The 14511-nt window shown below is 39.5% G+C and overlaps 1 protein-coding gene across 3 annotated transcripts in view; it reads right to left on the bottom strand.

Moving 5' to 3' along the window:
* The window catches only part of TLN2 (talin 2), a 143606-nt gene that overhangs the window by 94094 nt on the left and 35001 nt on the right, over window positions 1-14511 (bottom strand). For all 3 annotated transcript variants that reach the window (XM_063169273.1, XM_063169271.1, XM_063169272.1), the window contains one exon: window positions 7395-7477. The gene's annotated coding sequence lies outside the window, so the exon portion shown is untranslated. The remainder of the gene's footprint in view (window positions 1-7394; window positions 7478-14511) is intronic.

Raw genomic sequence — 14511 nt, 5'->3', positions numbered from 1 at the left:
ATTTTCTAACTGAGCAGTAATTTGTAAACACTGTCTGTGCTACCACAGTAAATGAACAGTTTTTGCATGGATTTACTCTCAAACCTCCTTGTTCCGTTTCTGCTTCACCCACAAACAGCTTTCCCAACCAGCCCCTTAAAAAGCCTTCTGTACAATATGCAAAAATGAGTTTTGTCTGCTGTTTGTGAATATATCTATGTTAAAATACTAAAAGCATTGAGATGGATGACACACATATGATGAGGTTCAGACTTGCCCTAATTAGAGAGCTTCCATGATTTTTTGTCATTAACAGAGTGCTAAATCAGTGTAGGATCCAACTCTACACAGTGAAAATTCCACAAATCAAATGAATACTCTGAATGTAAGGCTCAGGTAACGTACAACACAGGTCTCCATTCCACGACGCCTTGCTGAGATAACTAACATGAAAAAACCAAAATTACAGAAATTCCAGAAAAGGTTTCCCAAGAAACCGAATTGTACCTGAGAGTCCAGCTCTGAGAGTGTGGCACTGAGCTCAGCAGCTGCTCTGCACAGAGACAGACAAGGCAAGGGGCACCAAAGTTGTCTCAACAAGCATTTTACAAGGCCTCTCAAAGCACATGTAGCACAGGGAAAATTGCTGTTTCTCCCAATACTGACAAGGAGAGAAGTTTGCATCACATAATTTCAACAGGAATTAACTACCATCAAGCCAAAAGCATAAAATAAAATAAAGTAAAACAGCAAAATAAAGATGCAGGGAGAAGGGGGATTTAGAGGGGAGACCAGATAGTGCACACTGACCTCCCTGATCATTTACCCACTCACCTGGATTAATTTGTACCATTGCTACCCTCATATCTATGCTGTCTGTGCTGATGAGGCCATGATTTTATCTGGATACTCTGAAGTGCAATGCTAAGCAAACAGAGAATGCAGAATGTCAGCTCAGTGCCATGAGGGCACGTGCATTTCCCATCCCTGCCAAGTGAGCTGAGGTAGCTCACAGCCCAAACCCAGCTGCATTTCACAACCAAGCAAAGGTGGAACAGCCACCAAGGCACTGCCAGACACTCACCACACCCACCCAGGTAAAGAGAGTTGTCACTGCCAGTGCTGTGGCTAAAGCACAGCTCTGCCATGATTCAGTAAAGGTCTGTCTCCCTGGAGATATTTCTTAACTGGTTCATTCAAGCTTGAGCAAACACAGATCTAGGTCATGAGACTGCCACAGCCTCAAAGCCTCTATGTGTACATGCTCCTAGAGGCAAAGCTACGTGTTTTTATACCAGACTAACTTTGTAACAAAATCCAATGGAACACGAGTCCTCTACTCTTGTCAGTATTCCTACCAACTACCTGCTGGCACTGGGCACCAGCAGTACAGGACAGATGATATTTTCTGTTGTTCACAGAGGTTGAACATCTGATTCTATGGTACATAGGAAATACTTGTTTCGTGGACTGGTGCCTGCTAAGACCCTTGTGAGCAAAATGCACTCTGAGGTACAAACCCAGCTGAACTGATAGCTTTGTGTACTTCGAAATTATGAATGCAGATGAAAGCATCATCCTTCAAAAATCAAGCATAATGGAACCACAAGGCAGGGAGACAGGCATAGAGAGTAACAACACCCATTTTACTCTGAACTCACAATGGCACCTATGTTGGCTCTTACCATAAAAGAGGTGACACTACACCTTTCAAGGAGCCCTCCCTTCAGTGCTCCAGCACTGTCAATTTGTAACTCATTTACACCACAATCTCTTAAGGGCTGCCATTAACAGATTTTCTGAGACTAAGCTGATTCTCCAGTACAGGAACCAAGCCATCACCTGTGGGTTGTATATTGAAATGCATGCCCTCATGTCACAGCAAGGCCATCATCAGCTCCTTGCTGGACCAGACACTGTGAAGATGTCACCACTGGCTGTTGCCATTCCACTGGGAGCTGTGTGGTGAGGTGCTTCCAGGGGTAGCTATCACTCATGCACAAATATCACATTTGCAAGCACTGGAGTGGAAGTTGTCTTGTCATTAAGGTTAGAATCTCTTCTGGTCAGAAAGGAAACAAAACAATATCTCAGTTTCCCTCTAGTCAGCTTAGAGCAGAAGGTAAGAGCAGTAAACCAGCAGAGGAAAAGCTGATGTTCTAAACGGGCAGCAAGTACAAACAGATCAACTTGGAGGGTCCAGAAGCAGCCTGAGAACCTCAGACACCACACACTGTCTGGGGGGCTGATCAGAGCTCTGGAAGTTTGAACAAGCAACCAAAAAAGCATAACCCTTCCTTCCATTGGTTAGAATACAGGGAACTTAACACTGTACAGCACCAAACACGGTTTATTCTGTTTGCAAGTATCCACAGACAATTAAAATTCAAGAACTCTCACATGCCCCCCCTGCCCTAAGAAAATCCCTGCTCAACCACTATGGCTGTATATACACACCACAACTGCTGGTAAGTTTTTTACCTTAAAAAACTTCAAGAATCTCAGGAAAAATTTGCTGCATTTAGCTGTAGCATGCAGTACTGAATTTTACAAACAAACTACTTGGAAAAAAAATCCCCATAGTAAAACAAAGATGAACCAGGACAAGCTTTGAAAGGTTACTATGAGAGCAGGCTGTAATTAATGGCATTAATAGATACCATTCTCAGTCCATGCTTTATAGTCATTCAGCAACAGCATCTCTTTTGCTAAGAGCCAAGCAAGGAAGTTCCCTTAAGCAGAATTATGTAAGAGACCAAAATATTTGGGTCTAATTAAGAGTTGTTTATAGGACAGTCAGCTTATTAGCAATTGAACTTCAGCTTGCTTTTTAAGTCAAAAGGCATATTTGCAAACTAACTTGCTTGAATAAATCTTCAAAAGGAAGTATGAATTACAAGGACTACAGAAGGAATGTCACTGTCCCAGACAGAGCTGAAACAGCTTTTAGATAAGATAAGCCAAGAGCTTGACTGGAGCTAGCTGCAACACAGAAATCACAAGGCTCAGCAGCAAGAGTCTGCACTGTGGCACTCAATGACATGTCTTTGAAGAGGCCTTCCAGACTTTGTTTTCCTATTTTGCAAGAAGACTGCAAGAGAAAAGCAAAACCAGAAGCATGAGTTTCTGCAGAAACCAGAAGAGAATCACATCCTTTGCCCAGGTTCCTCCCCCAGAGTCCTTGGGAAGACAGGAATAAATATATGCACAGACTATTACCACAATGGTATCTGACGTATAGAAGACATTTTTATTTGGTGTGGGTGTGTTTTTCCTCCTTTTAAAGGGTTTGTTGGGTTTTAGAGGGGTGCTTTATTTTTTTAAACTCAACTCCTATAAGGTTTATCTAGGTCCACCTCAAGCACTGCAACTTGCTTACAGTGGGATATATTTGTATATGTTTATACAGCTTCAAATATATTATCCAATCTGTAGTACCTATGTAAATTAGAGGATAAGAAAAAGAAATTATGATTAAAAATAATTCCTATTCTTTGGAAAGGTTTGGCTGATAGAAAACTGATTTTGCAAAGCAGCAGATATGACTATTTGAAATATTTCACCTAGATTCTAAATCACAGAATCTAGGTGAAATGTTTCAAATATCTAAATCTAAGAATAGGCTGAACTAGAAAATGGGCTGTTAAATCCAGGCTAGAACAGTTCTGTATATTCACACTATTTTCAATTGCTTAAATACTCGAATATTTTGAAGGACAATTTTAAAGCTTTTATGCCTAGATCTACAACCTATGAGCACACTCAATTTAATGCTTTTTTTCCTCCCCATTGAATTAACTGAAGCCACCACTCAAACTTCAGAGCTCCACCAGCCATTTTTGGGAGACACCACAAAGTCAGATGGAATAAATCCCCTGGAGTTCTTCCCTGAGTCATTTAATGACACAGCTTGGACAAGACTGCTTGGGTTCACCTGCTGTGCTCTAACCATTACTCTGCATTTTCCATTTTTCTTCCTTTTTTAACTGACATGTTTTGGCAGACAAACAGTATTGCAATGTCCCAGATGAACTGTCATGGTAAATCATATGTGGATTCTTCTTTTGCTTTCCTTTCACCCTCCTGAACATCATCTGATGCTGCCCAGGAACTTTTTAATTATTTTCTTCAAGGAGAACAGCAGTCAACAGTTACCTCATACACATCTACCTGATCATCCACCTCAGGGAACATGAAGGGAACTAACAGGCTGCTCAAGTTTCTTACAGGCTTTATAAACAACCTTACTAATTTGTTAAAGAATTTGAACTATTTAATGATATGAAATCCACTCAGCTACTGCAATCACTGAAGTAAATCCACACTGATAATTCTGATCAGCATCACCATTCAGAATTAGATGGGGTTGATAAGTCTTCAAAAACAGCTTTGCTACACAGAAGAAAATTAGTGAGGCTCAAATACAGTAATTTTTTGCCAGTCCTGTAATGGGGTTTATAGGGAATGGTTCTCTGCTCTCATTGATTCCATCTGAAATGTTAAACTTAACAGGCACTGAAATTGCTCTCAGTGGGTTTTTGATCCATTTGTCCAAAAAATCAATTAATTCAATTATTTAAAACAGATCACTTAAACAGGAAGTGAGGCAGAAAAAAATTCAACATTTATAAAATGTTATTTGAATGAATGCAATAGTAGTTTTAGCAAGCCAGCATTCCACTTATTTAAGTAAGCCAAGAAAATGTGGGGGATTCACACAACTGGTTGGCATGCTGGCAACCAAACTATGATCTCCACAATAAGCCAACTCCTCACCTAGAATCTTCACAAATTCAAGATGAAGGCAAAGAGATTTCTGACTTGGAAAACTTATTTCTTGCAGGCCCATTTCAAAGGCAGGAGGCTTGGTAAAGAGCTCACTCATTTAGTGAAAATCCAGGTTGACAGCTTGGAGACTGACTGTCATTTATATTAGGGAAAGCATGGCAAAGTGGGTCCCAGTCACAGCTCCTCTTTAGGCAAGATAATCCATTTTTCCTCTGTTCAAGAACACAGAATGCACTAAAATCCCTTCTATGTTCACACAGCCACATATAGAACAATGAAGTGCACTTTAAAATCACAGTTCAGCATCATGCAAGTTCACTACTTTAGCACACTTCTTGCCAGACAATACCTATTGGAGAATTCAGAACAAAGCCAAGCACTACTTAAATCTAAATTATAATTAATTCAGTTATGTTTCTACCCTTTAAACACTCAGGTCTCTATTCCATCTACTGTAGTACTATCTAGACAATTTTTTCTCATAACCCATCACAATTTGGTATCAACCTGAGATTGAGACAATTTTTAAAATAAATTACCATTCTTTATCAATTTTCATGTCATGAAGATGGAAAACAGTTTAGAAAAAATAGTAAAAATAAAAAACCTTCATGTCAGTGAAGACAACAATTGTAATCCAACATATATCCCTCATTAGAAAGGTGGTGACATGGAACTGCCATCATATCCTGGCAGTGCTGGAAAGTTTACACACAGTCTACAACTCAGATGGTGCCACGGCAAAGAGAAAAAGAGCAGACCATGCAATCTCCTTCCAATGGGTTTAAACAGCTACTGAAAATAACCTTTTCTTGCTCTTCCAACCTCCATCATGTCCTTGAGATTTACCACACACACATTACCAGCCATAGTTTATAATTTTTAGAATAATAATGCTTTGGCTGATGCTACTGCAGCAAGGTGGAATGACCTTAGTGCATGCTCCTTTCATTTTCTGATGCCAGCACCTGAACAGAGAGGGAAGGCACAACAAGATGTCTCAAAACTTCACCATTTCTCACCATCTTAAAGGCTGAGTGCCAGCTCTAAACATTTTTTTTTGAACCTCAGGTTCAGGCAAAGATGTCAGACTCTGCTTTTTGATTACTAAATTATTTTTTATTAAAAAAGAACACTTCTTCCAAAAGAAGAAACAAAGAGGGAATGGCTAGTCAAAAGAGCTCTGAACAACTAATAAAGGGATAAAAAGGGGAAAAAAAATTAAAAAAGAGAGTAGCTGAGGAAAGGAAAAAGATCTATAGCTAGAGACTGCAGAAAGCTCAGTTACTACCAGAATCAGCAACATTAATGAAAACAGAAAAGCTCAGCAAGAACAGTGTGCTTGCACCCATCAAATTAACATCTCTGTCACAGCCACAGAACAGGACAACACAGACTGAGCACTCCACACCCCCAAGGTAAAAAAAAGCTCACAACCACTGGATAAGGAAGGACAGAAATCAGAAGGTGATGGGGTCCTTATAAAGATTGATGAGCAGGGTTTGAGAAAAACCTAGATTTCAGAAGGGAACAGGATTGAACCCCAAAACGTCCACTGCTCACTGCTTCTACAGCAGAGACAGAGGAACAAAGCAAGCATGAAACAGCTGAACTTTTCACAGGGGGTGACAGTGTGTGCAAACATTACATGTCAATTGGATTATACTGAGTCTAGTACACTGCCAACTGTGCGCTAATGTGAAGTCAAACCTCCTCCTACACCAAATGTGCTCACCAAGAGCACATCTCACCAATAAGCTCAAAGTCAGCTCAGAAGCCTTAAAATGGTTGAAGCGAAACTCACACATTTTGTTATTTTTCCTAGCAAAGCCTACTTCAATATGTACCTAAACCACCTTCACTTACCCTTGTCCTTAGACATATTTGATACAAACTGACATGCTGCTTTAATTATAGGCTGCTGTGAAAGTTCACTGAAGACATTTTTCAAAGATGGAGAATTGCAGGACAAATTCCATTAGCGACCTTTGAGTATTTCAAGCTCCATTTCCAGATGAGCAGTCAAAGCCAGAGCCACATTTAGAACAGTAATGTGGACAAGGTCAAAGGAACTCCAACAGATGAAGAACGTGGGGTGAGATTTATCAACACCTTGCCCAAAGCCAATTTTACCATTTAGTGACATTCTCTTCTGAGAGCATTACAGCACAGAAGTGGTAATTTATCTGTGAAGTTATTCTAGCAATGATTTTTCCTTGTTCTTTTTGCCACCTCTTACATGTATTCAGATGAAAGAGTTAATTCATCTCTCAGCTGTTTGTTTCATACCAAGGAAAGGCATGGCCCTTTTTCTCAAGGCTTAGAGAAATCACTTGTTACATGATCATATTCTCCAGTCTCCCAGGCAACTGTTTCAAAACAGTCCATGTCTGTCACAGTCAGGTTAATCTCCAGGCTGTTAATTACAATATTTATCTGGCACTTCAGTGTTCATTCATCACATTTATTTTTCAGCTCAGATTCTCTCTTCATAAACACACAGTCACAGAAGTATATATTTCACATTCTCCCTACAGAAAATTTTATACTAATATGTACAAGCTTTTAAATTACTCTAGGTTTTATGTCATTATATGCATTACAAAGAAAATTAAACAGGACCTTACCTCAAAATTAAACTTCATTTAATAGAAAATCAGTTTGTCTGAAAGTACTGTTTGATCACATGGAAGGCTTCCAGCAACCAAGTCTGTAACACAAAACACAAACAAGTTACTGTCTTATCCCCAGTTCAATAATTTCTATTTTCAAGTACCTTCTCTGTCAACACACTGGAAAGAAAACAACTCAGGAAGTTGTAAGTTTCCTTTTCCCTTCAGGAGTCACAATTTGCATTGCCAAAAGGCCTTTGTGCTGAAGAAAATAAATTTCAGTCCAAGCTACTAAATTACTCACACATAAGAGCTCATAATAAATGAATTCCTTAGTTTTTACAGGTAAACACTTTGAAATTGCCAAAAGTGCCAATTATGAAAACACTTGTAGCACAATTCTGGGTGTTAACATAAATCAAACTATCACACTGACCTCTCAAAACCATTTCATTTATTTTGCATTAGCTTGCTTTTCCACAGTTTACTGTCCCTGTGTGGAATGACAGTTTAATCACCACAACTCAGGCCTCTCTGGGCAATCTTCCTTCTGAAACTGCGATTGCAAAAAAAAAGGTAAAAACAGAGTTTTGTTTTGTTTTTAAAAGATGACAAACTCTGTTTCAAGGCTTTGGCTGTTTTGAGGAGAAGGGTTTTCTTGTTTGGGTATTTTCAGGCTCTGTTTATTAGAATTTTTCTTTTTTTTTTCCCTAGGTTTCTTAGGCTCCTTTGTCAGTTTTTACTCTAAACAAAAGCTAATATATCATAGTGGTTTAATAATAATGAGGATGGGCAAATCAGCTTGCACACAAGCCATTTAGCAATTCTGGATGCCCAGAGTGTTCTGAAATAAACACCAGCATCTCCCCCAGTCTCTCCAAACATCCCCAGGCCCAGCATTACCCAGGCCCAGGTCTGGCTGCTGGCAAAGCCTTGTGTTCCATGTGTGCAGTTATGGAAGGCTCTCATCCCATTTTTACATCTCCTGGATAACCTAAAAATTCAAATGAAGTTCTGATCCACAGCAGCTACCCAAATTTGAAACCAGTTCATGCATCAATTTAGAAAGACCAGGATGTTAAAGAATAGAGTTACACTTTCATACAGCTACATGGCAGGGAATGCCTTTTAGCTGAGAAAAGCCCACAGCAACAAAAGAATTCTTGCAAATTTTAACCAACCAAAGCTGCCAAAAACATTTCTGATAAAACAAATTCATCACTTAATGTTTTTCTTGTCTTGGTTGGTTAGAAAAGTGATTTTTTGCTTTCAGTGGACTTTTAAGCAACATCAGCTCTATGCCAACACAACTACTAACTACAGGTTAACAGATTTAATGCAGGCCAGAGTAAATGCAGGATGCATACCACAATTATTTCAGCACCCAATTTATCACCTGCACCTGCATTAAAACAGGCAATGCAGTCGTTTTCTACTTGGAAATTGAGATCCTTGATCACTCTCATCCAACTTCTCAATGCCTGCCAAGTTCCCAGTAATGAGCAAGTAATGCACAATTACAGCTAATTAAAGGTGTGCCAGCAGCCTGCACCTCATGGGCTTCCCTCAACCATCAGGTGAGGATAAAAGCAGGTTCAGCTCACAGAAATCTGAGTGTCTGAGGCATTCATTCCCTGAGGTGGCTGTGTCAGTGCATAGGGATTGATCTGCAAGACAAGGATCTGCATTACAGTAACATCCAAATTCCCGTTCAGTACAGCCCATAAACTCGCCAGCCACCCCGCTTCCTACATCTCTATGTCCTTCTCCATCCCTGCATATGTTGGAAGGTTCTAAAATTTCTATCAAGTTCAGTTGTGAATTAGCTCAGTCCCTTGCAGCTGCCCCTGTCTTTGCTCCCACTCTGCTAACAAAGACACCAGAGCCCTTCCCAGTCCCCGTGCTCTGCCAGCACAAAGCAGCAGCTGAAGCATCATCACCTCTACTCAGAGCCACCCCCAATGCAGGCTGACACCTTCTGGACCTGTACCAAAACCTGAATGCCTGCAGAACACACCACATCCAGCCAAGAGCACAACCAGATGTAGGAGAATGAAGTGCCATCCCAATATTGCTCCTTGCTAGCTGCCACCACACAAAGGCCCTCAGATAAATTTTCCAATTCAACATATGTTGTTACCATTGTGGTGATTTAAATAGTTGTGAAACTGCTTTGAAATCTGCCCTTTTCAAAGGCAGTTCCAAAAGAGAATCATTGCTTAAAATAAAAAGAAAAAAACAAACAAACAAAAAAAAACCCCAAAAAACAAGCAAACACAAAAAAACTCCAATAGTTTGGGTTTTTTTCAAGCTGTACACCAAACATAGGTAACGAGAAAGTTATTTTTTTGTAGTTTACCAGGAGGGTCTATCTATTTACTCAAGTGTTAATGAGAGTAGGAAGGAAGGGGGTAAGGCAACTGCTGTCTTAATATTTTACATCACGGGATGAAACAACACAATTAATTTGCATACATTACCAGAGTAACTCAATTAATAGAATACCATGTTTCAAAATGCCAATTTTAAATAATAGATTTTAAGTTATCAAAATACTTAAGAGCAGAAATTTGAATATATCTTGTGGAGTGTGAGGAAAACAAAAGTTGTTTGTACTATGATATACTGTAAGACTAGCTGGAATAAATATGACTGTGGAGACAACATTCATGTTGCAAGTGGGTAAATTTACTGCTGAAGCAGCCATATATTTTTTTACTTATCAACAGGGAGATGGAGAGTCCCTAAAAAAACCTATTAATCACTGTTTTTTTATTCTATTGTGCTCGCTTCCTGGAATGCAGTCAGAGAGGGAACTAGACTGCCTAGAAGCCCAGTCAGCAAAGCAGCTGCCCTGAACCCAGGATTTGTTCACAATTATTGGAGGGTGGGAGCACTGAGTGCATGAAGCACCTAATTGCAGAGGTTTACACAGGGCTTTCTCAATATCTGGAGTATTTCTTAGCAGCAGCCCCCTGGCTCCCCCCTCCTCCTCTCTTTCCTTAGCTGCAGCTACATTTCTATGAAATGTTTTTGGTTCAAATGCTAGTGATGTTGTTTACAGAACAAGAAAACTAAATAAACAAAAGCACTGAAGCAGAATGTACTTTCTCCATTCTACTGCAGATCCCTACACTATGAAATAGAAGTAAGTTACAGTTTTATCTTTATAGATATTTCCTAGGTAATCTCTAAATTCTTGGTGGTAACAGTTTCATTCAGTAGCATTTGGATTTCAGGCTCAGATCAAACATGAATTCCAGCATCATCTCATACCACATTTTGCGAACGTGGAAGATCTTTCTGCCCACGTATTTCCTTTGGGTTTATGATGTGTGTTTTTCCTATGCTGTGCTCTGTGGGCTGTTCTTTTTGTTTGTGCTGCTTTGATTGTGTGGGTTTGGGGTTTTTTACAGCACAACCAAACCCAAATCTATGCTCCATTACACAGGGTGTGTTTTAATCCTGTTGGCATTCACCTTCACTGCATCACCTCTGCTAAATGAATCTGCTGACAGCTTAATATTTTAAAGCTACAGACAGGGGAATAGTTACTGTGGGACATTGGCAAGTTGAGTTTAGGACATGTGCAACATTGAGGAGTTTAGTTCTGTGATCAAGTTCCAAACTATGTTCTTGCTCATAATAAAGATATTGAATGGCTGTTTCAGGCTGGTACTAATTCACATGTCCTGTAGTGTGTGACTTCTTTAAATTCTAATTCCTTCTTACCTGTCTCTGTTACTTGCTTCAAGACTACCTCATAAATGATCACAATTCACCTACTAGAAGGTTTTTCAGCATTTAGGCAAATTTGGCTATGCCCCATGTGAAGCTATACTCTCCAATGCAGTTCTTCCCTACTTGGAACAAAATGTTATTCCTTAAAAATGGTGAAGTTCTTAAAGTGCTGGTTCAAGCCAGACTTTGTGGGCACCTGACAGATGGTGGTAGCTCATCCCTGCACTGCTCTGCCAAAGCTCAGCTTTCAGCCCCTCAGGACCTATTATTGCTTCACTCTTATCAGACCTTAACTACTGTATTTCAGCTATCAATCCTTACAACAACCTGCACATCTGGGATAACAGCTTTGAGGAAGTCTGAATAGGTAGAACAAGTAAATTCTGCACCACAAGAGCAAAGTTTGACATTAATTTCTTCTCAAAGCTTCATGTTTGCATATAGCAGAGAAAAAGTATCTGCTGTGATCATTAAAGTCAGCTATACTCTGATTAATTTTCAAAATTATGTAAATTTCATCTCTTACATTATGCTGCTGAGCCAACTTTCTGTGATTAATGTTCTGTTTTCATGAATATGAACTTTTTGTCAAGCAAATATCACTTGCCTTCTGTTCAGGGCTCTTCAAGAGCAATCAATAGTTTTTCATAAAGGAGCAGTTATTATTTGAACTTTATTCTGAACTCCAGTTTCTAGATAAATTTTAAAAAAAAGTTTCCAATTTTCTTGTCTAGGAGAAACACTTTAAACCTTGTTTAAAGGAAGCTGTGCTCCTATTATGGTTAAGTAATAACTTTCAATCTTTTTACTACTATGATTTTTGTTATGGCTACTACAGAAAAAGCTACAGCAAATATTCACATTCAGTTACCCTTGGTAAGTTATTTCAACCATTTGGAATGTGGTTGGAGATTGTTTATCCAACATGTGAATTGTTTTAACTTAGTGACCAAGCACAGTCCAGCTGTGTCAGGACTCTGGAGAGTCACGAGATTTTCATTAGTGTCTTGTTAAGCCTTCTGTCTGTCCTTTCTCTATTCTTTAGTATAGTTTAGTATAGCACTCTTTAATATAATATCATAAAATAACAAATTAGCCTTCTAAGAACATGGAGACAGATTCATCATTTCCTTCCTGCCATGTGGACCCCAGAAAATACAACATATAGATTTGAGCTTAGAATATAGTCTTTCAAAAGCAGAGCTAAACATATAATTTGCAACTGTATAATACAATGTATAGTAATTTAAAATGACAAGTAAAGATGTGAAACAACAGGTCCTCAAAAAATGACTATATGACACTTTGCTCACCAAGGTACCATTCACACTACCTGTAGTTTCTGACCTTTTACAATTTGCAATCTATGTTAATGTTATCCTTTATTTCAAAACAGTCTGCAAGCAGTTAACAAATGCAAAGAAGATGCCAAGCCAAGCTTTTATAAGAACAGCCAGTGTAGAACAGTTGCAGGATACCAGGAGCTGAGCAGTGAACACGACCCCAAATATCAGAAATCCCTCAGCAAAGGGACTATTTTCTTCTCACGCTGTGCTGCTGTACACTCTGAATTTTCAAATATGTACTTGTACTCAGGCCAAAATTAAACAGGTTTCTCATCCATTTATGGTGCTAAACATTACAGAATCAGTAATTCAGCAGTCTAAAGCAAAGATTCACTGGTTCAGTGGCACCTGCTGAGTTTCTGCCCTCCTATGGCAATATAAATAAAAAATAGTACATTTTGCCTGACCTTTATGAAAAGGTGTGAATTCAGCTGTCATAAACAACTACCATAAAAACAACAATACAGGAACTGCACTTTTGCTTTGGTTTTGAGTCATTAATCACTCAGGCCTCAAACCTTTCTCCTCAATAGTCTACAGTGGGTTCACATTTCCCTTTAAACTACTTATCCCAAAAGGCATATCAATCCAGGATACAATAGGCCACGTTCCCAATCCCCAGTGAGACTGTCTGCAATGTGAACACTTCCACCTTGAACAATGACACTCATTTCATCATCCCCTTCTGCCTCAATACCTGCAAATAAAGTCATTGGCAATATGGCTGCTAGAAGCTGAGATTTCATGTCCAGGGCTGGTGCATGAGCTGGAGAGGCAATAAAATAACAAAAGTAATCTTTCAGTGGGCAGGTGAGAGAGAGAGAGAGAAGAAAAATAACCAATCCCACAACAAAACAGCACCAGGTTTTTGCTGTTGGCACAATTTCCTCAGAGCATGTTACCGAGACAGGGCACCTGCCATTCTGATGGTGCAATGCTCAAGCTGACTGCAGCTAAATTTTGCCAGCTAAATCTGTTCACAACAGAGCTATGGCTCACTCACTCTGCAGCAGACAAAACATACACTTTACTTCTTTGGCATGACTAACAGCAAGTTTGCCAACTTCCAAACACACTCCTAGAAAGCTGGGCTGCTCTGTGTTTGCATCCAAAGGGTCAGCAGAGTAATAGTTCAGAGAGTCCAGATCCAAAGTGTTGGAAACCCAGCTCCAGCAGATAGAAAATTTGGATCTTCCATTTTTATACTATCCTCATTACTTCAGCAGACTGAAGAGCTTCCTTTTAAAGAGCAGTGCTTTGTAAAATTTCCATATCTTCACACCAAGTTGTTAAACACTTAATTTAGGCACCACATTAACTATCCTGAAAGGAAACACAGCGAATCACAACTATACTAAATATTCAAAGTTCATGTTAGCATAGAAATTTATGAAGTATGGAGTGATAAAGTATTTTGAACTCAAACCAGAATGATACAAAACAAATTTAAACTCCTTTCTGTTAGCATACCAACAAAGCTTCGATGGGCCAGGCCTGCATTACAGAGAATTTCCAAACAGACAGACAAACAGACAGACAGCACCAGTCCTAGACCTCCTGAGAATGAAACCTGGTTACCAAACAAAATGCAACTTCACTGAGGTGTGGGGGGAAGTGATTCTGGCCCAACTCTACATACACACGTACATATATGTTGTTATTTCAGACACGCAAGCACACGTGGCCTTCTTCCAGAGCTCACCATGACCTTATCTGGGTGCTCTCCACACTCCATCCCATCAGCACACTCTGCATTTCCAACACAGTCAAGGTGAGAAGTTTCCAGCAGGAGGAAGTCCATTGCATATATACACCCCATCAGCACTTGGGAAAAGACACAACTTCAGAACACTAGGAAATGTGGAGAACATCCAATAAATCATTTCTGGGGGAAGTAAAGGCCAAGGCACAACTTGTTGATTTTCTTGTATGCTTGCAGCTCATGTTCTCCCAGTACCAGGACTTGGTATCAAGCCTCCCGTACAAAATTTCAACATTAACCATGATTCTAAATTACTTTAAACACACTTCCCTCTCCAAATCAC

This window comes from Melospiza melodia, chromosome 15, assembly GCF_035770615.1.
Source record: "Melospiza melodia melodia isolate bMelMel2 chromosome 15, bMelMel2.pri, whole genome shotgun sequence".
Classification (NCBI taxonomy): Eukaryota; Metazoa; Chordata; class Aves; order Passeriformes; family Passerellidae; genus Melospiza; species Melospiza melodia.
The sequence above is the reverse complement of the archived record's forward strand: the minus strand, read 5'-3'. Positions and strand labels throughout refer to the sequence as shown.